The sequence below is a fragment of the Gallus gallus genome, chromosome 12 (genome assembly GCF_016699485.2).
Source record: "Gallus gallus isolate bGalGal1 chromosome 12, bGalGal1.mat.broiler.GRCg7b, whole genome shotgun sequence".
Classification (NCBI taxonomy): domain Eukaryota; kingdom Metazoa; phylum Chordata; class Aves; order Galliformes; family Phasianidae; genus Gallus; species Gallus gallus.
The window spans coordinates 1,894,150-1,921,450 of record NC_052543.1 but is presented as its reverse complement, the minus strand read 5'-3'; the positions used below and the strand labels follow the sequence as shown (position 1 = coordinate 1,921,450).

Genomic DNA, 27,301 nt, shown 5'->3' with positions numbered 1-27,301 from the left:
AGGGCTGAGCACAGAGCAGGCAAACGATGGACGGGAGAGGAACGTGTGGGACGCAGCCCAAGGCAGCCTCAGCCCTGATTTATGGCTCCTCGTCTCATTTATCCAAGATCATGTGGTTGTGGGAGGTTACGGGGTCCAGAAATCCCTGTCTGGGCCCTTGGCACCCTCTTCACTCTACCAAGGAGCCGATGACTGATGGCGGGAAATGTTGACCCTTTAACTCCATATCCCTTTTTGAAATTCCTGTGGTCACCGCTGGTATCTCCTCCGCAGCAAACTCTTTCTCCTGCTCCCCCAAGAAGCCAAACAACATACTGTAGTACAGTGTGGAGCGGGGCATAAATCTTCAGGCCCTTCTGCCTCTGGGAATGTTTCCAGCCCCGTGGCGTGACTCCAAGCTCTTGCCCCTGCCGCTGGGGAGCCCCAGGTCACTGGACGAGCTCTTTGCCATCCTTGGAAGGGCAACGAGAATTCCCTGAAGCGTCTCATGGGACCCGGGGCCACGCTTCCCAGAACTGGCGGCTGCTGACTCGGCCGAGCTCTTCCTAGAAACACTGGGCCTCGCTCCGCGGGCGACGGAGGCAGAGGAGGGGCAGGAAAGAGGGCGGCGGGGAGGAGGCCGCACTGCGCAGACCCTTTGGAGCTCCTGACATTCCCCTCTCCTTTCTCATGAGAAGCCCAGAAGGATTTATTTTTACCTTATTTTTAACTCTGGAGAGCACAGGGAGAAAGGGATGAGGCCAGCTGCAGGCTGATAGCAGAGATCCCAGCCCAGAACTTGCTCTCAGCTACAAGTTTCTGTCTACAAATCCCAGCTCCTAGACTGAGGAATGACTCTGCAAGAGGGCCAAGGCATCACACCAAAACTTCCTTCACTGCATGTTCTACCAGGAGCATCACCAGTAACAAAACTCATAAAGAGGGATGTTTGCCTCAAAACTGTATCTTACATGAGGCTGAGCCTAACACAGTGGGAACGAGCTCTGCTACCAGCTCCTCATGTGCTGGGCACAATGGCCACGTGCAAGTTCTGCCGTGCCACCATGTGTCTAACAGCTTTGTCACACCGTGACCTTCTTGAGCATCCTCATGAGTCAACCAGGCTCCTGATTCCACCCTGAGGAGCTGCAGGTACATCCCACCCCTGAGTAACTATGGAATTCATTTCTAAGGAATAGATGTCTGCTGTGGGAGGCTGGCACGTCTGGCAGCAAGTTATTTTCTTGGCTAATCACGTGCAATTTCTCTTGCTTCAGGAAAGTTGTGCCAAGGTGATGGAGAAAGAACATGGCACCCAGTCTGGCTGCTCCCCAGCAGTTGGCCATGGACAGGCTGAGGGTTTTCAGAAGGAAGCTCTCAGATTGGAAAATGACAGCCAGAAAACACAGACCATGGTGGACGAGAACTAGGTGGTGAAAGAAAGCAAATAAGCTAACTGGGTTTCCCTGCTCTGATGGCACACATTTTACCCTCATTCTTGGGCACTGTGATGAAAGGTGACAATCTTGCACCATTTGCAGTTTTTCCTGTCCTGTCCACAAGGTCACACTACACAGTGTGTTTATTTGACTTCTACAAGGTCAAAGAAGAACATGTGGGTAGCACAGGAAGGCTACTATGGACTTTCACCTTCGCAATCTTAAACCAAGTATTAAACAGTCGCAATGAACAATATTTACTATTGTTTAAACACATTAGAGAGGGCTTTTGGAGGAGAGGTGGCATTCAGTGTCACTGTGCATCCTTCTTCATAGCCTTTTAAAACTTGTGTATTTATTAAAGGAAATTAATAAATAAATTTATTAAAGGAAAGAGGAAAAAGAAGAAACCATTAAAATCTGGCCATTACGATGTTCCCAGAACACACTGCCCTGAGCCCCTGGTGCCTGGGAAGCTGGGCATATGCAGGGAGCTACTCACACTGATCTGTGCTGAAGAATCCCAATCGTTAACAGAGTTCCAATTTTTTGCTATGATTTTTATGGATCACTTACCTAGGGCTACTACGCCACTGGGCTACTTTAAATAGCCAGGCAGAAGCTGCTGTAAGCAAGTCATGTGCAATGCTGTCTTTTCCACAGGAGCCAAAAAACCCACTGGCATGGCTTATCAGCACAGTTTATCTGGAAGCCTCAGCGTGCTGGAACGCTGTGTACTACACACCCTGTGCCACGGGTTGTAAAAGTGGGCCAGCAAGCTCACAAAGCATCCAAAAGGCGATCTTGTCCTTCTCTCCCCACCCCTGAACTCCAAGGTCTATTTGGTGACCTTCCTCTGTTTGCAATGGCCATGGGGTCAGAAATGGACTGCGAGCCTGACACTGGCCAACAGCTAGGTCACACTCTTCCACTAGGAACAACTGCAAAGCCAAGTAGAGAACAAGCAGCAAAAATTCACCTGAGGCATCTCTGAAGGTCAGAGCATGCTGGGTAAGAAGGACACGAGCTGATGCTGAAGTTCCACCAATGCTGCCTCTAGAAAAACCGGCACTGACGTTGACCCCGCGTTGACCACACTGCAGAGCAGACCCGACTGCCCTCAGGTCCAAGCCCCTTTCTGACACAGGGAGGGAAGAAAAGATGTGACAAAACGCACATGGATGTCAGTAGTGGCATCATCAAGCCGTCTTTCAAGCCACAGACCTCACAAGTTGGTTTCCATGGATCACTGCTACGATTCATGGAAGATGAATAACAAGAGGAAGCTTACTGATGGCAAGCTTTGAGTTACGTTACATCGAAAGTGGTGACAACGCTACCCTAGATGACGAGTTGCAGACAGTTTCTCTGAGCTTTGCAATGCCTTGGGAGGGGGTGGACAGGTGGCACTCCTCCTCATCCCACCTACATGCCAAGTTATCTTCGCTCCTTCCTTATTTACCTCTGGTTAAATTCCAAGCTGCCTCCGTATGTAATCACCTCTAAAACAGGGACTATAATAACAGATCCCAAACTCTCCCCAGACACCACTACAGGAAGAGTTAATCAAATGCTGAACCCCTTCAGACTGCACCAAAATTGTGGAAGTGGAAACGAGCAGCAGGAGGACATCACATGAGCTGGGCATCGCTTTAAGGACAGTTCTCGGCAGAAAATGGCAGCAGGGCCACCTCACCAAACTACAATGAACCTGGCAGAAACCTACTTGTTGCATATATTAGCATATGAGATATAAATGCATTTATAATAGTCATAGTGCTCCGTAGAAGGTGTTTGAATTCTGTTCTTTAAGTTACAGCTGCTACAGCTTCAACAATTAAGTTACAGACACCACAGTTAAATTCACTCATATTCAGGCAGAACAGATGAGGTGGTTTTACTGACATGAGAGAAGACAGGTGCAGGAAGCACTCCACGAAAACCATTTTTTCTTTCCGTTTAGAAACCCCAGTTTTCCTAGCAGAAACAGGGAAGTTTTGAGTCCCAGCAGCAAAAATAAAATGGATATGATTCCATCCTCCAGGATGCAAAACTGCACAAATGAAGCGAGTAACTCTTCCTTCAGATACTGACCTCTTAACACTATCACTGCTGCCAATTTGCACATGCAGCTGTACTCAGCTCTGGGAAATGGCTGTCCTTAACTCCTTCTCATTACTGCTCTGTCTTGCCTATGAGACAACTGCAAAGTGTCCACTCCAGCCTGCACGTGTTCTCAGGAAACAGCCGATGAGCTGCACACGATGTGAATTCCTTCCTTCTTCATCCTGGACACTGCTTCTGCAGCCATCAAACTGTGAAGAGCACCCAAATTTCAGGATGGTGATTAAACTGAGGCATTACCGATGCCCTGCACGGTGGAGGTGTCAGAGAGGATGCATTTAGGGACGGAAGTGCAGGTCTGCAACAGGCTATTGGAATCACCCCCAAGTTCCTGAAAGCCAGATTAAAATTGGCCCCCGGCACGGAGGATGGAGCTGCTCTCACCCTGAGCAGCCCTGCCAAGGACAGAGAGGTGCTGTGAGCATTCGCCGAGGTCACAGCACGGTTACCCAGCTGTGCTGCACGCCTGGCAGCTTTCAAAAATACCTGAGCATTTGGATGCAGTGTAAGGCATGGAGAGGAGTAAGCTGTCCGACATTACCTGGTGCCAGGGAAATACAACTGAATAGAGAATTAAATGTAAAAAACATACCAATGTGCACACTTCTGCTGCCTTCTTTTCTTCTGTTTTATTCAGGCCATATCCCACTCTCATCTTCCTTCAGAACTGCTCTTTTCACTCTTCACTCCCTACACTTTCTTCCTTTTCTACAGAAAGTGCCTCCTCATTTGATTTCCAGACTTCACAGCTGCTCCTGGCTTCCCACTTTTTATTGCACCCCTCTCCCTATTAACCCTTTTCTACAAGGACCCCCAGCATCCTGTTTCCCCCAGTTCTTGGTCCTTGCTTTTTGGCTCCAACACAAACGAACACACATTTTCTAAATCAAAAAGAATAGCCACTACAAATACAACCAGTCACTTGGCTTACTTCAGAACTCTTCATGATTGAAAAAAAAAATTAAAAGTGCAGCAGAAAAAGCATCTTTCCCCTTTTTACTGTTCTCCATCCCTTCTTTTATTTCTTTGGGGTTCCCAGCACTTCAACACAGAACCAAACTGAAAGTCAGCCCAAACGGGCCCAGCCCATTCTCCTTTAACCTCTTCAGCCACTGCTGTGTTTTGCAGCAAACCACTCCTGTCACCTCTCAGGGCTCAATTCTACACATCGCTGCTAACTACCTCTGCCCCACTAACAAAATGCAGGGCCTTTTCCCACAGAGCTGCTCTCCCTACAGGGCTTTGATTGCCAAGATATTCAGAAGTTCTCCACTGCCCGTCTTCATCGCACAGATGCATCTCTCAAGCTGGGCAGCCGTGCAGTTTATCACAGCAGCTCCCTTCTGCTGCAGCAATCTTCAGCTCTCCAGCTGGGTTTCTATGGCCAAGACACGTGCAGAAAACCTTGAAAGCCTGAGCCAAACGAGTTGCATCAATGCTCAGTGATGACAGCATGCCAGTGCTAATTAATTCCCTGCCAATCAGTTTATCAGGAACACTCAGTTGTGTGCTCATCTTTCAATTCCCTCCCGTGCCTCCAGTGCCCCACTTTGCCTTCCGCCCCTGCTGACATGTCAGAGTGGTCCCTTCTCTTCCCACAAGTAGCTGAAAGAGGTGACAACAGCTCTAGGAAACAATGTAATGTAAGCCATCGTTAAAACACAGTGGTAAAAAGAGTGAGAAAGCACAGTACAAGCATTAAGATGATTTAGGTCCAGCCTGCAGCATCTTTGTTGTTGCTCAACATGGAAACGTTGAGCCAGTGTCTATCTGGAACAGCAGCTGGAACAGTGCAATGCTGGAAAGTTATGTTCCTTCTCCTCCCTTTCTTAGGAAGGCCGGAGAAGTAAAACTGGATCCAAGAACTCCTTCTTGCACAGTCTGATAGTGATAGGACAAGGGGGAACAGCTTTAAGCTAAAAGGTGGGACATTTAGGTTAGATGTTAGGAAGAAATTGTTTACTCAGAGGGGGGTGAGGTGCTGGAACAGCTTGCCTGGAGAGGGTGCAGACGCCCCATCTCTGGATGCATTCAAGACCAGGTTGGGTGGGATCCTGGACAGCCCATTCTAGTGGCTGGCCATGCCACCCACAACAGCGGGGCTGAAACCAGATGATCGTCAAGTTCCCCTCCAGCCTAAGCCATTTTTCTCCGCTCTGATCTGCCACCAGCTTTTTGGCAGGATGGTCCCTCCCATTGCCTTCCTTGCACTCCCACCAGCCAGCAGCCAGGCTCCGCCAGGAACTCAGAGCAGCACAGAGCAGAAAGACCCACTGCCAGCCCTGACCACGCAGCAGGGGCAGCTGATTGGAAGAGGAAACGCGTTCTTAAAGGAGAAGTCTTTTGCTGCTTCTCAGGATCTGGCTTCTGTGTAAAATGACACACAAAGAAACTCTTGCAACACGTACACAGTGAGGAATTTCGATTGGGGAAGTACAGATAAGTGGAGACAGCTCTGAACCAAGCTGGAAAAGCTGCAGATCCTCAAGTGCATGCCATGAGATGAGAGCAACAGGCATGTACTAGGAGCTAGGGGAAGAAACAAAACTAACCACCACCCCTGAGGAGCTGATGAACTCTGCTTAAACTTTTTATTTGACGTAGATAATCTACATGATTTTAACACTTGACTTCTGAGGAGGGAGGGGAAGTGAATGACTGCCAGCATAGCGAATGGACTCCTGTCAGAAAAGGGAGAATCTGGAGTAACTGACCCTGAATGGAAAAAAGAAACTGCAGTATTTGAAAGGGGTGAATTTAACTCAAAAATATCAAAACTCAGAGGAGCCAAAAGCTCTCCTTTTACATCCTTACTACTGTCATGCCTCTTAGATCTATTTTCAGTACTTCTCATTCACATCACATGAGGATATAAAACGGTGGCAACGCACTTTAATAATCTTAAATCTCAGAGGTGTTGAGAGCTGCTGTGAGCCCACAGCTCCACGTCTGAGCAGCAGCAGTGCTTGGTGCAGAGCTGGGAATGCTCCTCTATGGACTGCTTCCTGCTGCCAACCTGAAGAACAGTGATCAGGGATTACAACTTATCAGACTGAGACAAACCTGCATTTGATTTACCGAGTAAAGCTTTCCAATGCTTCTCATCGAGGTCCTTTCATCTCCTCCTGGCTCACATACAGCCAAATGCTGCTGAACCCGAGAGGCCTTTGTCATCCTGTGCAGAAGATGGGAAGCAGCACACCAAGGTTGCACAGAATGCAGTGGTGCTGAGCAGGGCCACTGCGCAGGGGGCAAATATTGCCTGACCCAACCTGCACAGCTAGGAAAGATGAATAAAACAGGAAAATATGGGGCAGTTTACTAAAGGTTTAGTCTAGAGTTTGCCCAAGTAAGGCTGGCAACCTGAAACTGATGTAAAAATAGTGCCTTTTTTTTTTTTAAACAAAACCAGAGCCAATCAAAACCACGTAACAGATCCACTGAACTTCAGGTTGTTGCTGTGTTGCGTTGCAACATTTTGAAACTTCCCAGAACAACGCTTTTGTCTGCAGGACGGAGCCATTTGCGCAAGGCAGAGATATGTCCTGCTGCTGGGAGCTCCGTGCACACAGAGCTGCAGAGGTCAGTGCTCCTGGGCAGGCAGGAGCAAGGTGCTACACGTGTGTGCACATACAGAGCAAAATGCACGCGCTTATTTATTAAATGGTACCACCAAACCCTTCAGCAAGAGAAAGCTGTGGTTGCAAACATGTCAAAGCAAGGAAACAGAAAAAGTAGGCAGTGCAGCTCTTCGGGGAAGGGGGTATGGAAGATGGGGAGTCTGCAGACTGGAATTTTCCTGGCTCTGATGATTCTATGGTGGAGACAGGTGAAGCGAAACCTGAGTAGGGTAACTTTAGCCAGAGAGAGTGAGATAGAAATAAACAGTATTATTCCTGGAAAGAAGGGGTAGTAGCTGTCCCTCTGCCAAAGTGCACTCCAGTCCAGAGCCTATTAGCGGCGGATTCCTTCCTGCGCTCCACCTCCCAGTGCCAGGGCAACGGTCCCAGGTTTTGACGTCAAAGCTGCCTTTTGTTTGTTGCACAGACCTTCCCCTTGCAGGCCGAGCAGACTGCAGCGCGGAAGCAGCGAGGCAGAGGGCTCTGCTGTGCCCAGAGCTGCTCTCACCACAAGACTCCAAGGATGGCCCTCTTCCCGCAGTACCAACTCCAGCCCTTCCAGTGGAAAGAAAATAGAGTTCAGTGTGTCTGAGCTGTTTTCTTCCTGAATTGCCCTTTCACTAACCTTTCCATCCACTTGTACTGTGCTTTATCTTTTGTGGTTTTATCTTGCGTTATTTAGATAGCAAGATCTGCCAAGCGAGGACTCTTTCCACACACATGAGACAAGACTATAAATCTGCTTTGGAACCAACAGGTATATTTGGAGAAAATCCTCAGAGAGACAGTGAGAAAATCTCCCAGCACTCCAGGACAGGGCTCAGACACACAGGATTTCAGAATAGCAGGAAGAATGAGGCCTCTTGTTATTAGGAAATGTCCACCCCTCTGAACCCGCCACAGTCAAACTGGTGGCTTCCCCAGGTGAGCTCACAAAGCCTTGGGCACATATAACCATTCCTTAGCTTTCCCAGCCACAAGCTGCCCTGGGGCACAATGGTGCTGCCAGGGCAGGCTTCTCCTGCTAAAGAGGCTCTTAAGGATGCAGCAGGAGCAGTTGCTGCAAGATTTTGCCACCTCTGATATAAATTCAATACTCTATTATATCTCATGGCTTCTTTGTTTAAAGGCCAAAGAATTCAGGTAAATGAATAGAGGTCAAGAAGAAATGGAAAAATGTAGTCACATAACACGCAAAAGAAAAACCAGGGCTGGTAATCAGCTGCCTCGTGTTTCCGAGAGCAGATGCCAGCCTTCTCACATGCTCAGAGTTAAGATCTGACCACTTTCACAATGCTTCTCTTTGACAGCAGCAAACCTGACACTTGCTGAGCTAATCCCCAGTGGTGCCCTCCTATCCCCCTGCTGCCCAGACTGCCAGGCCCACCTCCCTCTTTTCCAGCAGTCCCAGACCCCTCCGCACACGGCTGGGCTGCAGGCTCCCCTCTTCTTCCCTTTTGAAAGTTTAAGGCTGGGGACTTTCCATACCTTCCCTGTTTGCAGGATTCTCAAACTGGTGCTTAATCTCATGATTTTTGCATGAGTACTGCTGCTGGCTTTATGCGTCCGTATCCGAGTGCAGAACAGGGCTGTTATCTGCTGGGTGAGGCACAGGGCCATCGCTGCTGGGATGCAGCATTCCTGGGCTATCAGTAGGAATGAGATGAGCAGCATATGCTTCTGCTAGTGGAAAAAAAAATATGAAAAAAAAGACCTTTCCATCATCTTTGCTGTCAGAAGGGCAGACTCGAGGTCCTTCATTCCTAGTAAAGCATTAATTTGTGAAGCAGAGAATGCAAGCTACTTGCTCCCCAGCAGAGCCTGCTCACCCTATGCCACACAGCAAGACATGCTTCCCAAAGAACCAGCCTGTGTCCAGCTCCTGGGACACCCCATCCAAGCCCAGCCAAGCCAACGCTGCATGGCAGAGCTGAGATGGGGAGGCTCATTGAGGCCCGTGGAGCCACGCTCCCTCTGTCTTTCAGCCAGACTCTTAACACACATGCACAGAACCGTGTGTCATGTTTCAACTCTTGGAAGCTCCTTGTAGTGCTTCCAGGAAGTCCCACTGAACACCAGGGAGAGGCCCGCTTCCTTCTGCTGGCCCTCTGGTGAGCAGGACGGGTGATGTGTTGAGTGCAGGCCCAGGGGTGCTGCCTGGTGCCATGCCAGGGCCTGCCAGCTGCTGGGCCCTGCATGCAGCACGACACCAGGCCAGGCTGCAGCTCGCTGGCGGTGTGGCCCAGAAGCATGCACTGCCTGTGGGGTCACTGGGGAGATACACAGGACTTCATGTGGCCTCATGCAGACACTTTCTCTAACATAAAGGCTTGAATGAATTGAGCCTTGGGGATAACTAGCAACGTGAAGTTAATTTATGTCACACAGCACTGCCTAAAATCAGGCTACGATGCAGAAAAGCTAACTTCCTGGTATTGAAGAGACAGCTGTTCCAGTAACTCAGCAGGGCCCTCCTGCTCCATCCAGGTGAGTGGCACAGGGCTCATCAGAGTGTGCTGAACCCTGTGCCAGGTCTTGGGAATCAATCGGCTGAAGGGCTGTCAGGGCGGAGTGGCTGCAGGGGCTGCTTTTGGCCCTTAGGCTGCTGAGTCTGGAGGAAGTCATCCTTTCCAGGCTCTCCCCTGTCACTACAAGGGTTGGGAATCATCTTTTCTGGAAAAGAAAAGAAAATCATAGACTCTTATCTCATCGTGGGAAAGAATGATCAAGGCAGAGGCTCAAACAAAACACAGTAGGAACCTTCAGGGAGGCAGAAACACTTCTCAAGACACTAATGACCACTGAAAAGTCTGCCTTCAGCAGGCAGCTGGCCGCAGGGCAGGAGCTATGCTGTGCCTACTTACGCTCTCCCAGCTCCCATCCCTGCGCTGCATCCCGCACTTGGGCAGCACAGGAGCAGGCCACGCGTTACCCGGGGGCCCCACTCGTGTCACTTCATTTGTAGGCATGGGCAGGGGGCTATTTCTCACACCACACCAAATGGCCACATAGCCAGACGAAATTCTCAGCCCCCTCAGCACCAAGCAGCTCCTCTGTGTCCAGCTGCTGTGACGCATCACATTCAACCCAAAACAGGACAAGTGGCATGGAGCTCAGGCAGCTCAGGGCCACAGCTGCCTTGACTGCTCCATCTCTGCCACACTTCTTTGCTTGAGATGTTGGGGTAGAGAAGTAAGGAAACAGAAGTCCTGGGAGGAAGTGAGTCAGGAAACCTGCAGCCATCGCAGGGGAAGTGTGACTCAGTGCGCACGGTTCTCGCCCCTCCCCAGCACCCTGGAGGAGGTGATAAGATTGTGCAATCCCCAAGATAGCTCGCTGCACATCCTAATTCTGCTGATCCTCCCAGGGGAGGGGTGCCTCTGCTGAGTACTGTACATTAGCTGATTTCTTAGAATAAAGTGTGACAGCTCCCTGTGAGCTCAGCGCGTGGGAGGGGGGATGCTGGGCTGCCTGCCCGAGCTGAGAGAGCGAGGAGCTACAGAAGCATTGAGCTTATCGAGAGCGCAGCAAGGACCTGGCAGAAACCTCTTGTTTAGTCTATTTGTTCTTCTTTTGGAGAGAGTGGGGACCTCAGTGTTTGAAAACCACAGAGGAACCAGCTAAAAAGCAGAGAGGAGAAAATCTGAGAAGGAAAGGAGGGCAAAGGTGGTGGCAGTAAGAAGGGAAGAGGCGGTGTGTGGTCAAGTGGGCTGGCCAGGGGCAGACGGAGGTAAACAACAGCAGGGCAAAGAAGCCAGGTCAAGCAAGGCAAGCTTGAAAGAAGAGCGAGGTGGGGAGAGAGAGAATGGAGAAAGATCACAAAGAGTCACTTAGGAGTGATGAGGAAGGTACAGGTAAATCAAATGATGCAGGGCTTGAGAGAGCAGAGAAACACAAGCAGTACTGTGCTGAGGGAAAGAGGCAGTCCTCCGTTCTGAGTTCTCAGCAGCCACCGGAGCTGAAGGGCACATACTGGGGTCTCCATTCATTGGTATAAGGGCCACCACAGAAAAAACACCTGGAGCCCTATGGCAGGCAGATGGAATATGACAACACGGCCCTCTGTGAGCCATCCAGGACCAGCTCCCTACTAGGAATGCAGGCCTAAGCAGTGCCAGCACTCGCACTGCCTCCCCCCAGTACCTGGGCAGAGCCCAGCACTGCCCGTGTCCATACAGCACCTGGGGCAAAAGCACCTCAGGACGCTTCTGGAAATTTCTACTGCACAAAACACACATCAGCTGGGCTTCCATGCTCCCACCCGCTGCTCCCTGGAGACACAGCCATGCCTACTACATTGCTCCTGAACACATGCTGTAGCTGTTTACGATGAGCTGAGAAAGAGGCACTGTCTCCAGATGGACAAGGCTGGCATGCATGCAAACTGGAAGCACATACGGGCCTTCAAAAAATCCCACTGCACACTCAGGAAGGGTCCTGGCCCAATTGCTCCGTATCAAAAGCCATGAAGCCACCAAGAACAAGGCATGAGTTAGGGAAACGCAGGTACAGAAAATGCGATCCTAAGGAGGGACTGCTCTGCTCTTCCCAGAAAAGCCTCATGCTTCAACCCAGAGGGTTTGTCTGTTTGAAGAATAACTAAACTGCATTTCAAGCACTGTTTCAGAGTCCTCAGTGTGCACAATGCAAATACCACACCACCTTTCAGCTACAAATCTGTCATGCTGTTGGTTTGGGTTATGAGCCCCAAGTGACCACACCATCCATTGCTGACTTTTACCCCCAGCTGCGGTGCAGCAAAGGTGCTGGCTGAGACTCAGAAGCCCCAGAGTCTGTTTGCATTTCTGCCCCGACCGGCTGGCTATCTTGGGACAAAGCACTGCACATCCCCAGGCTCCTGGTCTCTCCTCTCCCTGTGCCTGCCTCCCTGGTATTGAATGCAAGGCTTCTAGGTGTGGGCTGCTGGACAGTATATGCCTGCAATGTTAAATGCACTCCAGACCGCAGAATGCTAAATGGCTCTGTAATGGAAATAATAATGAGCACTTGAAGCTTCGTGGCTGGTATTTCTAGGACAAACATCACAGCACATGTGACCTAATGTCCTAGGGCCCCAAGCCTAGGAAGAACAGCTGCATGCCGAGGGGCAGGCAGCCTGATCCTGATGCTTCTAGTAATAGCAGTAATATTTTTATCATAAAAACCCAAATCAAGGCAAGTTCTCATTCCTCACCTATAAAAACTCGAGGCTGTTGGAAAACCAGTTAGCAGGAAGGCTTTGCCAGATTTTGAGATGGCTATCAAAGGTCAATGAGACCTTTGCTGCACCTCCTGATTTTGCTGCCATCAGTCAGTTACTTAGAAATAGGACAATGATATTATGTTCCTGTATGTGTTTATCTGTAAGGCCACAGTGCAAGGGCAGAAGCTTGGTATCACGCTTGGTAAGCATTAGTTAGTCACTCTGCCCCCTGCAAGCACTCTCCCATCTTATGGGCACAGTACAAGGCCAAGGCTGTGTCCAGCAGGGCTTTTGTTTAAACCATGTTCTGTGAGCCTGACTCAGCTGCTGACATCTCCTCACCGCACAGGATGCCTGCACTCTTTTGCAGTGGCTCTGGTTTTCCCTTTGAACCTGTGCTAATAGCAAAGCATTAGATGGAAGAGTATTTTTCTAGTTACTGTTTTTCAAGATGCTGCTTGGCCTAGATCAATTCCAAGAACTGAGGCAGTCAAACAAAAACTTTTACAGGCTCGTCAGCAGCACGAACATCACTGCTCTGGCAACTTCCCACGCTGCAGCAAGAATCTGCACAAACCAAAATGAGACCACACGCAAGAGAAGGGCTGAGCAGCGCTAGCAGAGAACCGCGAGTGGCAGCACCTTCAGCACGGCTGAACACAGCAGAGGTGGTGGGCAGCCTCTGGCACCACAGCACTGCGCTTCTGCAGAAAACACGCTTGAGTCAGAAAACCTCCCTGCTGTTGTTTATCCGGGCAAGCAGGCAAGTTGTAGTGCTTCCATGGAAGAGAAGGGAAGACAGGGAGCGTCGTTCGCTCAGCTGCCTCCCAAGAGGGCACGCTCCTGGATAGGCGTTGCACACTGCTGCCTCTTTGCTGCAGTCTGGAGTTGAGCAGCTGTGAACTCCTTTGGGGGCAGGATGGGGGCAGAGCATGGGCTTGTAAGATCCCAGTGCTTCAGCCCTTCTTCCTTCACCTCCCGTGCCCAGAGAATCAGTAATTTCCACAGACTATGGCTAGGCACAAAAACCATCTTATCAAGCCAGCTCATTGTGTGCAGCACCCAGCAGCAGCTTACAAACAGAGAATTTGACATCCTGGGTTACCCAAGCCCCACTCATTCTCTCCTCCTTTGTGTTTACCCTGACAGATGCCTCCACTGTCATTCACAATGGGTTTCACTTCTTTCCTGGATGAACGTACTGAGGAGCTGAAATTGGGAAGCAGACCTCCTCCAAATTGGACTGCAAATGTAAAACCTCCAGCCTGACCAAAAGCAGCCTGATGACCCATATAAAGTGGAAATTCAAGTCAATTTGAGGCACAGAGGGAAAGGAAGGGATTTTCTTCCTCTCTTGAGTAGGGAAAGCCAAAACTATCACAGCAGAAAGACCCGTAGACTACTCTTTGGCTAACTGCACCCATGGAAAAAGCAACAGAAATATCCACACCTGTTACGTTCTGGTCACTTTAAGCTGCTTTCTGGGTCCCATGAACCATCAGACTCATTAAATTTGGCACTGGGGCTATGGCTGAGACAGTCACAGCTGTCAAGTAACAGCTTTGAGTCAGCCTGAAGAAAGAAGCAAAGGAGCCAGGGTGTTTCCAGCGTCCCAGTAACAGTTGGTGTTCCCAGAGAGCGCTGCATGGGAGCCCCACAGTGTCACTGCATCCCACACTACACTGAGGCACCAGAGAACAGTGCTCAATTGCAACCACGTAGCAAGAACCAGAAGCCAATATAGCCAATTACAAGATTATTAACTGCAAGCTCCTCCTCCTATCCATAAAACAAACGCAGACCCCCACGTAAATGATTTCATTGAATGGAAGGGACTTTGCCCTATGGCTCATGGAGTCTTCATGTGGCACTAGGAGCGCACAGTGACAAACATTTTGTGCACCAGCACAATGCTGCAATTACCCTGTCATGGTATGCTTTAATCAGGATGATTTTGGGGAGCTTGTGGCTGGGAAGTTCCTGGAATACCAGAAGCCACCTCCCTCAGCCTGGGCAGGAGGCGGCCACCAGCGCAGTCAGCTGGCTGAAAAGCTGCTGCTGCTTCAGCTCTGCAAGGCAGGATTAAAGAACAGAAGGTGGTTGCAGCATAAATCTATTGAACGTGGGTTACATCGAGGGTACTATGTCACATCACCTGCCAGGCTGGCTTCCAAACACCTGGCTGCAATGGAGGCGGCCTTTGTTTCCTTCCAAAAGATCACAGCTAAAGCATGCACAGCCTCTTCTGGAGCGGTGAGGGTTAACTCAGGCGAGCAAACAAGGGCTGAAGATCAGCTCATCTTTTCCATTCAGACAGATCCTGCTACAGAAAATGCTGGTTTCTCGATGCTCGGTGTCTCAGTGACTTCCAGGAACAGTGAGCTAAACACAGCTACTCTTCCCAGCACCAGCTGAGGGGGCGGCAGGGGATGGAACACAGCCCTGTTCTTGGAAGGCAGGAAAAAATAAGGCTCTGGCAGAGCTGTGCAAGCCTGCCTCTCCCTCCTCCCCTCCCCAATAGCCTCTTTCAGCATCTCTAATTCCTCAGGGTACAGCTGCGTTGGTTTTTCCTTTTATCAAATAAGCGTAACGGCAATGCATGAAAACTGCAGGCAATTTTCAAGCAGAGAGAGGTTAAGTAAATCAAATAAATAAATGATAAGCTCATCTTCACGAGCTCAGATGTGCCCCATGATTTTGCTCAGTTTAGTGCATGACCTACTGTACTTCCTAACATTTTTGTTAGATAAACACAGAAAGCTTCAGAACCATCCAGTCCACGGAAACTATTTTTGGCTACTTTATCTTCATGCAATATGAATTCCAAGGGCTGACTGGATACTTGGAGCTCTCCCAGCCTGGTGGACTGTGAAGGGAGCAGACAGTCATCTCACTGCTATTCTTCCACGGAAACAAACATCTTTCAGAGATGACAAGTATCTGGCTTGTAGGTGCGGGGCTCTGAATGAGATTCAGGGAACCAGAGCAGCCACCAGCTGCGAGGAATGCAAGGATAGCCTCAAGGTACACACACACAAAAAAAGGAAAACAGGATTCAGTCAGAGCTGGCTTCATGGTTCCCCACGAGCTGCTCTCCAAATACAAGGCAGCAGCACTGAGCGGTGAGCAAAGGGAGAAAGCCTGCTGCAAACCCTGCAGCCAGCAGCTCAGCTGGATGAGAATTTGCACCATCTTTCATCCAGACAAACACACCAATGCAAGCCCACACGTGCCGTGGTGGTGGGCCCCAAGCTGGGTGCAGCTTGGCCAGCAGGCAGGGGATGGAAGGGCACAGAGCAGCTCAGCCCCACCAGTGGTCGCCCAGGCCAGGGCCATGGCTTGCTGCCACCGAGGCCCTGTAGGAGAAGCTGTTCCCTGAGATACGCAGTAGCTGTGCCACAGATAAGACTTGTCTCCAGCACAATCAGTCTCTCACCTATTACAAGTGCGACATGCACTTAAAATGCTGTGGCTTGCTATTTGCTTTTTGGTGCTTTTTTTTTTTTTTTTTTTTTTCCCCACCTGCTGAACAGAAAGAAGATGTAGTTCTGCATGATTACACAGGAGTCTGAAGTCCCCCGCAAGGCCAAGGCTGCAGGCGCATGCTTAGAAGACAAGCAGACTTCCTCATTATCTGCTGTGGATTTCAGGATCACAAAAAAAACCAAAAACCAAAAAACAAAAACCAACAAAAACAAGCACAAGGAATAGCACAGAATGCAACACGCAGTCTGCAGCAAACCACAAGATCAGCTTTCAGGCTTCAAACCCCTTCCATGTGCTGATCTCTAGGTTCTCAGACATCAACTGTGAGACCAAAGCACTCTGCTGTCTCTCTGGGACGTCTAAACCTGCCAGCACAACATGCCATTCATCTCCAGGGCCCTCAGCTAGAAGGAAGAAGCCCGGAGTTGGGCACTGGGCTCATTTTTAGCTGTACAGAACTGCTACTCGCCCATAAATCAACGTAGACGTGCTGATTTACAACATGTGAGAAGTTGGCTCGTTAGCTCTAATTAAACAGAGGCCCGAGCCACGCAGTTTAAATGTGAACAAGGCTCTTGAACACCCTGTTCAGCCCAGGAACTGGGATTTGCTTGGTGCCTTCCTATATTTAGCATACAGTAATGTAACTGAAGCAACCAAATTAGACTCGCAAATAGACCGGTTTCTCAGTACTTAATCAAGGACCTTTTCCCAGAACTGCAGAGGGCTGAAATTAAAAGAAAGGAATGCGTGGTAATCAGCCCAGAAGGACAGAAGGAAACCACCATGAGTCTGAAGTCCAAATATGCACTCTGGCCAACTGAATGTACCGTTGTTTGAATTCAATGCGGCTGCAGAGCAGCTCAGCCCAGGGATCACACACAGCACTCCATAGGGCAGAGCCCACGTGTAAGGAACTACTGAGGAACTGCAGCTCTGGAGATCTGTAAGCCACTGTGGGGTACAAATGTCCTCGGCTCCCTTCTTTCACGGATGGGGAAATGACAGGTCTGAGGTCACGGCCCTATTTCTGCCCATCAACAGGTATAGAAGGGAGTGACCGAACGACAGATCCAGCATACAGACTGCGAAACACATACGATGGGCAACCATCAGTGTGGCAGCACAAAACAGCCAAGCAAGGAGAGGAGGCAGGAGCCCACAGCACTGCTCTCCTTCAAATTCACTGCTGATGGGTCTTACAAGGTAAATGAGTGGTCTCCATTTCCTGTCCTCTCCTTATCTTAGCACAATTTGAGTTGGAAGGGATCCTTATTGGCCCAACTCCTTTGCAACAAACAAGGACACCTACAGCTCCAACAGGTGCTCAGAGCCTCATCCAGACAGACTTTGTGCCTCCAGGGATTGGGCTTCCACCTCTCCTTTGGGCAAACTGTGCCAGTACTTCACTGCCCCTATTGTAAAGAACTGTTTCCTTATATCCAAATCTAAATCTCTCCTCTTTAGTTTGAAACTATTTCACCTTCTCCTATCACCACAGACCCTGCTAAAGGGTCTGTCCCCTTCTTCCTTACAGCCCCTTTAGATACTGAAGGTTGCTCTCGGGTCTCCCTGCAGCCTTCTCTTCTCCATCTGCACAGCCCCAGCTCTCAGCCTGTCCTCACAGGGAGGTGCTCCATCCCTTGAGTCATTTTCATGGCCCTCCTCTGGATGTGCTCCAACAGGCCCACATCTGTCCCGTGCTGAGGACTCCCCATCTGGACACAGCTCTCCAGGTGAGGTGTCACAGTGCAGAGCACAGGGGCAGGATCAGCTCCCTGCCCTGCTGGCCGTGCTGCTATGGATGCAGCCCAGGGTATGGTCGACTTTCTGGGCTGTGAATGCACACTCCTGGCTCATGTCCAGCTGCCATCCACCAGCACCCCCAAGTCCTTTTCAGCAGGGCTGTGCTCCGTCCCTTCATCCCCCAGCTTGTACCGATTGTGGGGATCGCCGTGATATAAAAAACTTTCTTAAGCTACTTTTAAAATCTATTTTTCACTGTAAGGGTGAGTAGAAAATTAAAAAAAAAAATAAGTTACTGTCACCAGTTTTTGTATTACTATTAGGAAAATCCCCTTTCCTCATTCTAACCTAAGAACTGCCAGAGGAACATGACAAAGAAAATATTCTGTAGGCAGAAATAGACATTGAAGAAGTGTTGTAATACTTCAGAAGCTGCCAAAGCTTGCAGCTGATGGTGAATGAAAGCAAGCTTCGTTTCTACATATTTCTACAATGTCAGCACCACAAACCTCACAGTGTCAGTCAGGACCTGCACAGGCACTGATGAAGTGCTAAGTTGGGGGAAGGCTGTCTAAAATTCATGTTGGAGCTGCACTGCTTTGGCAATCTCTTGCAGAGGTCAGTTGTACATTCACACCTCCCCTGCTCACACCTCACGGTGAACAGACGACCAGCCTGTCATGCACAGAGCAGGGCCCTGGGAATGTCCTCCTAATGGCTTTTGCCAAGGAAGTCTTCAGGTTGAGCTTACTTCCCACATCATCTCCTCTTGGCACGTCTCTCCTGCATAATGTGGGATCTCCACTGGGGCAGGACAGGCAAGGCAAAACTCTGAGCCCTGCACTGCTTCCACATGCTGCATTCTCATCCCTGGCTAGCGTAGGCAGCAGCAGGTGAAGAGAGGACAGGGAAGGGGGGAAAATAAAGGGAGAAATAGGATATGGGTAGCAGCTAACAGCAGCATAAGGCAGGCGCTGTGGCTGCGACTCACCCCGAGGAGAGGCAGCTGGGAGGGAAGGGACAGCTGGCTCCTCCTGCAGTGCTGTGCTCCCAATTAGCAATTACTCACTCTGAGCTCCTGGTATTTAGAATCAACTATACAAAGCCACGTCAGGGAAAGTCTGTCCTGTATGGTGCAAAACCTTCTCAGTGCGCTTCTACAAAACGTTATGGCATAATAAAGCTGCCATTAATATTAATAACTCCATTTTGAATCCCGTTTCTAATTCCATTTCCTCCAATAATCTAATAATGAATACTGCTTTCACATTGTTATTCAAGGTATCAGCTTAACAGCAGGAAAAAAAAAACATACTGGGCCCAGTGTCTTATTCATAGCAAACAGTGACTAATAATAATGCTAATGGCAAAGAGCAAAGACTGCAGAAACCTCGAAGTCAGCCTAACAACCCAAGAGCCTCTCTGCGATTCACAGATAGGAGCATTTCCTGGAAATAAAATGAGAAGAAATCATTTATTCTTAAATTACGAAGCACTCACTGGACACATAAGTGCATTTGAAAAATAAACATCAAATACAATTCAAGGAAACACACGAGTGGCTCCAATGTTTTAAGAAAAGCCAAGTTACCTTCCTACCAAGCCAATATTAATAAATGGAGTGGAATTACCACTTCTGCCGGCGTGGTGAGCCCCCTCAAGCCGAGGGCAGCAGGGCTGCCTTGAAGGCAGAGTAGAGCTGTGAGATGGAGCCTGCGGGGGAGCTGGGGGCCACCCAGGACTGCAGATGGTAAATATTTTCTGCCACGCAATTCAGCACTGCATCAGCATGAGAACTAACTGAGTACCTCACCCTTAGCCTTGTCTTCTTCCCTCCGCAAAGGCATGCTGCTCCTTCCAGCAGGCTTCTCCCTGCTGCAGATGAACCAGCAGCAAGGGGCTCCAGGGCTGGGAAAAATGAGCCAGCTCAGTGGTGCCCCAGTGGAGGCACAGCCAGCATGTAGTCTTTCCTCTGCTTAATCTTCTAAATCCTCCTTACTTGGAGGGGGGTGCAAAGGTAGAAAAACTCCCTCAGCTCACAGGCACACTGCCTCTGGAGCACTCAAGCCCTGCAGCTGAGTGCTGTCACAGTGAGCACGGAGGCTCAGCACCCAATGCACTACTTTTAACAGCAGGGTCAGTGCTGTGCAGACTCTGCATTCCCTTCCCTGCCAGTCACGAAGGGGATTAGCACAAGCATTGTCATCACCATTCATAATGTTTCCCAAGGAAATTAATTCCTAAGTACACAGGAGTTCAAGGCCTGGGTGAACAGAATACCCAAGCAAACCAACGTGCTGGCACGTTCCATAGGCAGTTAATCCAAACCCAACACTGCTTTGAGGGATGGTGGCTTCAAATCTCAGCCAGCTCCCTTCCGCCTCAAACCTGCAGCACTTCAGGGCCTTTCTGGATGCAGAGCCTCTTTCCAGCCTCAGAGGCTCCGACACAGCAGTTCCTACCACAGCAGCAGCATTGCTCTGTGCTGGAGCAGCCCCCAGAGGCCCTAAGCCCAGGAGGTGCACCGAGGGATCCTCCCATCCACAGGGCTGGACCCTAAGCCCACATGGACCCACGGACCAGGGAAGAAGCCCTTCACTCTGAGCTCTCTGCACGATGGCTTTGCTCCAGCCACCCGCATTCCCTTTTGGCATACTGCAGCCCAGTGTCCTACATGTCCCAGTATTGAAAATTGCCACCTGCAAACCACCTGTGTTCTTAGTACCACTGCTGGGGCTCTCGCCTGCAAGTTATCTGAACAGGCTCCTTCTGAAATACTTGTTCCTCATCAGTGTTTTATAATACCTTTTCCTGATGGCCTAATAATTTAGAAATTAATGCATTGTCCTCCTGTGATTCAAGTACATTATTCTGCTGTCATCCAAGCACAGATCAGAAATACTTGCTAAATGCTTCTACTCATTTTCATCTTCATTAACAATTGCACCATTTCCATTTCAAAGAGGCCTTGTACAATTTTCTGTTTCAAGCGGATTGTTTAAATTCTTTAATGTCCTTGAAGATAGCAGCCGAGGATAATTTTACATTTCCCTTTTTATTTCCAGTTTTCTGCACTTCATTTCTAATTTATATTAACTGCTACCCATTCTCCCTCCCCTTCCATGCTGCTTTTGCTTTTTTTGCTCCTAATGCTGTCTTCACCACTGAACAAAGACCAGCTTTTATGAAGATGCCCCTTTCCTGAGGGCACAGTCACAGTTCTTTTCCAAACAATGCTCTGTTCTTGAAGAATGCCTGATTCTAGCAGTCATGTAAAACACTCACCAAACTCCAGACAAAAAGTCCTTTAGCTTTGGATTAATTATGTTACATTACTAGTTGGAAAAACCTTCTTTTTGCTTAGATTTTCTTTAATGAAGGTGGCCCTCGTGCAGATACCACCAGCTTCCAAACCAGCTCTCAAATCCTTCACTGCCAATGGAGAAGAGTCAGACAAACAACAAAGCGTAACGAACAGTTCTTTAGCTTCTAGGATCAGGCCTAGATAGGCCACCCTATAAGGAATTGCTGCTTTCAGTGCTTGGTCAAATTGCTCCCTCCTGGCACCTGAATAAACTTCCCTGGACAAAACCAAAACCAGGCGGAGCCCCAACCACAAGGGATTCATTCCTGCACCCAGCTGAAGTCAGACCTCTGGGCCCAGCAAACCGTGGCTGTCACAGCTCTCACCATGGGAACACTTCTGGCCCCAGCCCAGATGCATTCTGCCTACACCTCTTGCTTCAGGCCCGTTCCTTTCAGAGGCACAAGGTATTCTCAGAAACCCAGATCTCCCTGCGTCACAGCAGGAAGTGATTTGTCATGGTTATTCCCTGAAGAACTTCATTTTCTGGTAGTGGAGAACGGTAGGAACAGGCGGAGAGAAACTGAGTTTGGAGTCTCACTGGGCAAATTACTGGCTAAGCTCTCTCAATTTGCCCAATATGAGAAATGCTAGGATCCAGGCAGCTCCTCACCCACATCTGACAGTACCCAAGGCTTCCAAGTGAAAAACGAAGAAAAATTCATTACGCATAGTCAAAGAAGAGATTCTTCTGAAGGCCTACCTCGAGCTGGGACATGGACTTTTCTGCTTTCCCCAGTCCTGTCTCTCCTGTCTTGCCATTTTCACACAAGAATTCCCAAAGACGAGTCCTAAAGAATACAGCAAAGATCACAGAATATGCCTCGGGCTCCCTGGTGTCCTTCTGGCTTCCTTGGCTTCCAGATGGCAGGCCACGCTCACAGGCAATCTAGGCAATCATATGGAATCATACAACTGTTGTTAACTGAATCAGTAACTATTTTCAAGGGGCTTTGTGGGAATTTCGTCGTATGGTTGTTGTTTTTTTCTTTTAAACTAATGATGTAAGTGGAGAAATGAGGCCATGTTTGGTGACACTGTAGTCTGACTCTAAACTACCAAAACCACAATGCCCGGAGGTGGGACTTTCCCCCGATGCTTTAATTCACCACAGTTAAGTACAGCAGAAGATTCAGCATCCGATTCCCTCTGCAAGTAGTTATGTACTGCGGAAGCTGTGTTTATTAACTCGCATACACAGCACACCCCACAGCACATATACCCTTTATCTGTTAGGCTTCAGTTCAGATCTTCACATTCCTTTGGGTTGCCATTTACCCTCCAGTCACTAGAACATTGCTTTTCTCTGGCTTGGTTGCCTTCATTAACAAAGGTAAACTTACAAGGACGAGAAAGAAAGTTGGGAAGAATATTCCACTACTCCATCTTTGGAAGTAGGACTGTTGAGCATCGTGCACCATGAGCACCTTCAGGAAGAGTAGGTAAGGATTACTCTATCACAAAAATACCCAAGATGTTCATCCTATGGCACTGTGAAGCTGCAAGTGTTTTTCCGAGGAGCCTGCATTGCAGCACACAGCTCTTCACTCGAGTACTGTCCTCAAGCCTGGTCACCTGTGCACCAGCAGCTGCCAAGAGACCACACTTCTGATGCAGATCATCTGGAAAGATCTGGTCTTGTTCTGGCACAAGGGAATGGGACCTTCCTGTTTAAAATGTAATCGCTTTTCTGTATTTTCTGAAAATATTTAAACGCCCTCACTGAAACTGTCCTTAGCTTCGTTAGACACAAGCAAGCTGTAAGAGCTGTTACGTCCACATTAGTGTCTGCCCACTGCTCTACTTCAATTCTGGGGTCAGCTCACCTGCATAGTCCCAGTCAAGCTGCTTTTCCATATACTGTCTTTTCCATATACATACGACATTTCACCCAAACCTGGACTGTTTTGATACTTCATCGATTAACTCTTTACTAACTCAGTGCAGTCCACAAAGAGTACATGTCTGGCACTCAGCGGTTAGTGCCTCTCAGCAATGGACTGGTCTCCTGAGTTAATCTTATCTCAAAGGGTCTGTGTAAAACCCTCAGCTTCTTTTTATATTATTATTTTTTTCAGGGAACAGCTGTCTGCTGGATCAGCCATTGTAGGGAAAGAAGCGCTCTCCCAAAGTGCAGAGATCTTAATGTGTTTATGAGCACCTAAGCTGTGGTACTGAAGTCACTGAAGGAAGAACTGCCCCAGCCCTGATGCCAACATCTCCATGAGCACAGGGAGTGTTGATGGAGATGGGGTTCAGTAAGTGCAAGAGTGAAGTGTGGGTCTTGACTTGGAACAGGGAACAAGGGTCCTGTTTTGGACTGGGGACCAAAACAGGCTATGGTAGCTTGATGATTATGAAAGCACATGACCAGAGGGTACACAGGAGAAATTAGAGGCATGCCTTCCTATACACATGAAACAGCATATTTGCAGTGACCACTGTCTCACGATCCACTCTTGACTCCAGCAATGATAACAAAGACTGTTGCCTATGCCCACAGTTGCTATTGCTGCTGTCAGTGCAACACAAACCTGGGAACCCCTGGCACAGGTTATAACCACAGGCTGAATTCCCCTTTGATACTACTTAAGACAACGTGACTTCTGAGAAAATGTTGCTACATGTCTCCATGACACGCTGCTAAACAAGCACCTCTTATTTTGTATTGCCTCCAGTTTAGCAGTGATTTCCATGTACAGTCCCATATGCAGTGCTCTGCAGCAGGGTGACTTGGAGTTGGGTAACCTGAGGCAACACCAGCGTCCTTGGAGAAAGCTATATGCTTTTCTTGCCATATGTGAAACAACGGTACTCTACTCAGGGCTGTTTTTGGCTATCAGAAATCACTATGCAACAAAAACACCATGATGAATGCCTTTGTCTGTGTCTCAACCTCTCTTACCTAGGATAAAACAAGCAACTCTGTGCCAAAGCCTTAAAACAGCCAGCACCCCCAGCTCTGAGGCTCTGAAGACAGCCTGGGCTTAGCAGGCAACCACCATTGAGGTCAGGTCAGCTGGCTGATCCAGGATATGACCCAGTGCTATCATCGTGAAAAACCTGAAGGGCTGTTTTCACCACTTCTTTGACTCACCATAACATCACAAGGTGTGTTCCCTTTCCCCTCACCTGCCATGGGGCACTTGCAGATCACAGAGGTCTCCAGGAATGAAACGCTACTGACAGTGACCAGGGGATCCTGTGCTATTGCCCAGAGCAAAAACCAGTCCCCAGTGGGGAGAACTTTTGCTGGATCCCTGACCCTTCGTCCAGGGGAAAGGCAACTGGCTTCAATGCCACATTAGGCTCCTTTCTGTGCAGAGGGAACTTGGGCTTTGCAGTTTGCAAGCAGTCATGGAGGAGGTGGAGTGAACACGTGGCTGGCAATGGAAAACCTCTCTGAGGAAACCGAAGAGCTTTTGCCCTTCTTTCTGGAGCATGTCCTGTTCTCTTCTGAGAAACCAGGTCTGGACAGTTGAGCTGCATAGTCTCTCACTTAACCAAGCCTTCAGAAAGGAGAAGTCAAGGAAGAAAAAGCCATCTATGAGAAAAGGTGGGTTTGATGGGAACTTACTGAGCTGCAGCACGTAGCCTTTAGGAGATGTGACTATTTCTGCTCTGGCTGTACTTCTGGCAATTAGCAAAGATAGCAACAGTCCTTTCTTCTCTTAAAATTAGTTAATGTCACTTAAGCTTTAACCTGAAATGTCTAACTTCCGAGAGGAGGGGGACCCCTCACGGAGCACTCACTAGCCAACCCTGAGAACTCACCTAAAGCCAGAAGGCCCATTTCTTCAGCTTGTCATGCACAGATCCATCCAGGTCACATGGAGTTCTGCAGTCTCAAGAGCTGAAGCCTCTTAACTTCTGATCATGAGATGTTTATGTCACTTTTACAAGCTACAAGCTACTCAAGACTGCCTGGCTATTACAGCTTAAATGTATAAACGACATCCTCAAATGAACACGCTATGTTTTTTCTTTAACCTACACACATGCACACAGAATTTGTTAAAAACCGAGAGCTTTTTGAGAAATCAAGGGGAAACATTCACTAAAAGACTCACGGAATGTAGATGGTTTTCTCAGCAAAAATAACAACAACAATAATAAATAAAGAACAACAATAAACACTTCCAGCCAAACACATCCATATGGTCAAATTTTGGGGGAAACAATTAGCTTTCACTCGGATTGTTTTTTTAGGATTGGCTTTTTTTTGCTACTTGATGCTCACGGCTGTCTCCTCAGCCAGCTGAACACAATCAACTGCTGTTCAACAGAAGTTACACTATAGCAACAGTACTTCCTAGAACTTGTCACGCTCTGCTGTGCTCTCCTGTGCACAGACACATGCTTTGAAAGGAACAGCTGCACTTTATCCACGTCTCTTTACTTCACTGTCACGCCAACAAGAAAAAAACTCGAAGCATGTTCACTAAAACCACTATGAAAAACATAAGACACACAACAAAGCAAGAGACAGCAGCTGTTGCCAAGTCCTCCAGCACACAGCTTAAGGGGATGAGAGAGTCCTGGGCATCCCCACCCTCCTTCCCTGCATGACGCTCTGGTATTTTTAGGGCGCTCCTTAGAGTCTCCTTCCAGCCAGCTCCCACTCAGTGCCAGGACTGGGGCAGGAACTGTATACCCACCACATCACACCAGAAATACTAAGCAACCTCCCCCAGCCACAGCTTGCCCCAAGCCTTCAGCCAGTAAGTAACCCGAGGTACTGCTGAGCCCATCAGAATAGAAAAGGCATTAAAGAGCATGACTGCAGAGTCATTCTCACCCCCAACACTGCATGTTTCACACTGTTATCACATGGCTCAGATTGCACAATGACAGCCAAGCACAGGAGTGACTTACCTTGAGTGAAGTTCACTGGCCCAGGATGAGACTACCTTGGCCTGCCCACCACTGCAGCTCCCTTCACACCACCAAAATTATTTCAAAGAAAGCAAAAAAATAGGTTATCCTATTCTTTGGGAACATATTCTCTCAGGAAAAATGATTCACATTTTTTAAATTTTTAACTAATTCTGCACAAGGCTGATGAGCAGAAGAGCAATCCCTATGCAGCCTTTGTTACTTACATTGACTCAGCTGGAAGTTGACATCCAACTGAACTTTTGAGAACAGGAACTTCCTCGGGGCTAAATGGTGAAAGTAAGGCACATCCAGCCTGGCTCTGACTCGCACCTGTCTCAGTGCCCAGATTGCTCTACTGGAGGATCCAGTGCCTTCCAGGTGCCTAGGCTTATATACCATGTCTCCACCAAATTTATTCTACCTTTTTGTCAAAGACCAGAGGCAAAGGGCTTGATCCACTTGTTCAGTTAATCAGAAGTTTACTTTAACATTCTTTCTACTCTTTTCACCATGGCAGTTGCACGTATTTTCAGCAGATCCCTCTTTGCTGCCTGCTTCTGCAGGCAGAGCTCCTGACTGGTGGGTATGGATGACTGCCTTGCAGCCTTCTGTATGACATAGGCAATGGACAATGCATTCTGAATGCCAGGACACCTTGTTTCTTCCTCAAGAAGGAAACAGAAAAGCACTTGCTCCTGGGTGTGGCAGCAGCTCCTATCCTTGCAGGAGCTCAGAGGGAACCAGGACCTGCTACCATCCTAAAGGTAAGAACCGCTGTTGAAGCATGAAAAAGAAAGCACGCTGCTTTTGGAATCAGGCTCTGGCTTGCACCTTCCCCTTCCTTGTGGCCCTAAGAGGTCAAACTTCTCGAACAAAGTGAAGAACAGCCCCCTCCTCCTCAGAGCTGCAGTCGCTGGCACACCAAGACAAGCTGTGTGCTTGCTCCCAGGTTCAGTGAGTGCTTTGTTGCGGCAGTGTTGCTGCACACCGTGCCCTCCTGGGCACCACGAAGGTTCTGTGCACAGCAAGGCTTCCTGAGCCAGCAGAGAGTCTTGCTGTCTGCTCTCATGGAGGCTATCAACCTCAAAAAGATAGCAGAGGTTTCCTCATCTTTACAAGTCCTACAAGCCTTGCTGTGCTCAGGCGCTTTGCCTTCCCTTGCTTCCCTGATTAATCGTCACCCTACAGATGTGACCCTACTGCTCAAACAGAGCTCAGGTTGGCAAGCCAAGCCAGCCACAGGATCCTGCAGCTCTCTGGTGGCACAGAGCAGGGGCTACTCACATGGACACAAGGCAGGAGGGGTCTGGCTGCAGCTGATTGCTTGCTGCGGAGGAGTTTCAGCTCTGTGCATCCCAAGGCCACAGAACACGCTGCATCCTGCAGCATGGGGAGGCTCTTTCTTGGAAAACAAACTTGATGTAAAGCCCTCCTGGTTTTATGTCTCAGTGTATCTTTCCAG

General features: G+C 48.8%; 1 protein-coding gene across 4 annotated transcripts in view; it reads right to left on the bottom strand.

Moving 5' to 3' along the window:
* HEMK1 (HemK methyltransferase family member 1) overlaps positions 1 to 27,301 on the bottom strand; it is an 83,810-nt gene that overhangs the window by 9,455 nt on the left and 47,054 nt on the right. For all 4 annotated transcript variants that reach the window (XR_005839300.2, XR_006931352.1, XR_006931353.1 and 1 more), the window contains one exon: positions 1 to 27,301. This exon is cut by the window's left edge and continues 9,455 nt beyond it. The gene's annotated coding sequence lies outside the window, so the exon portion shown is untranslated.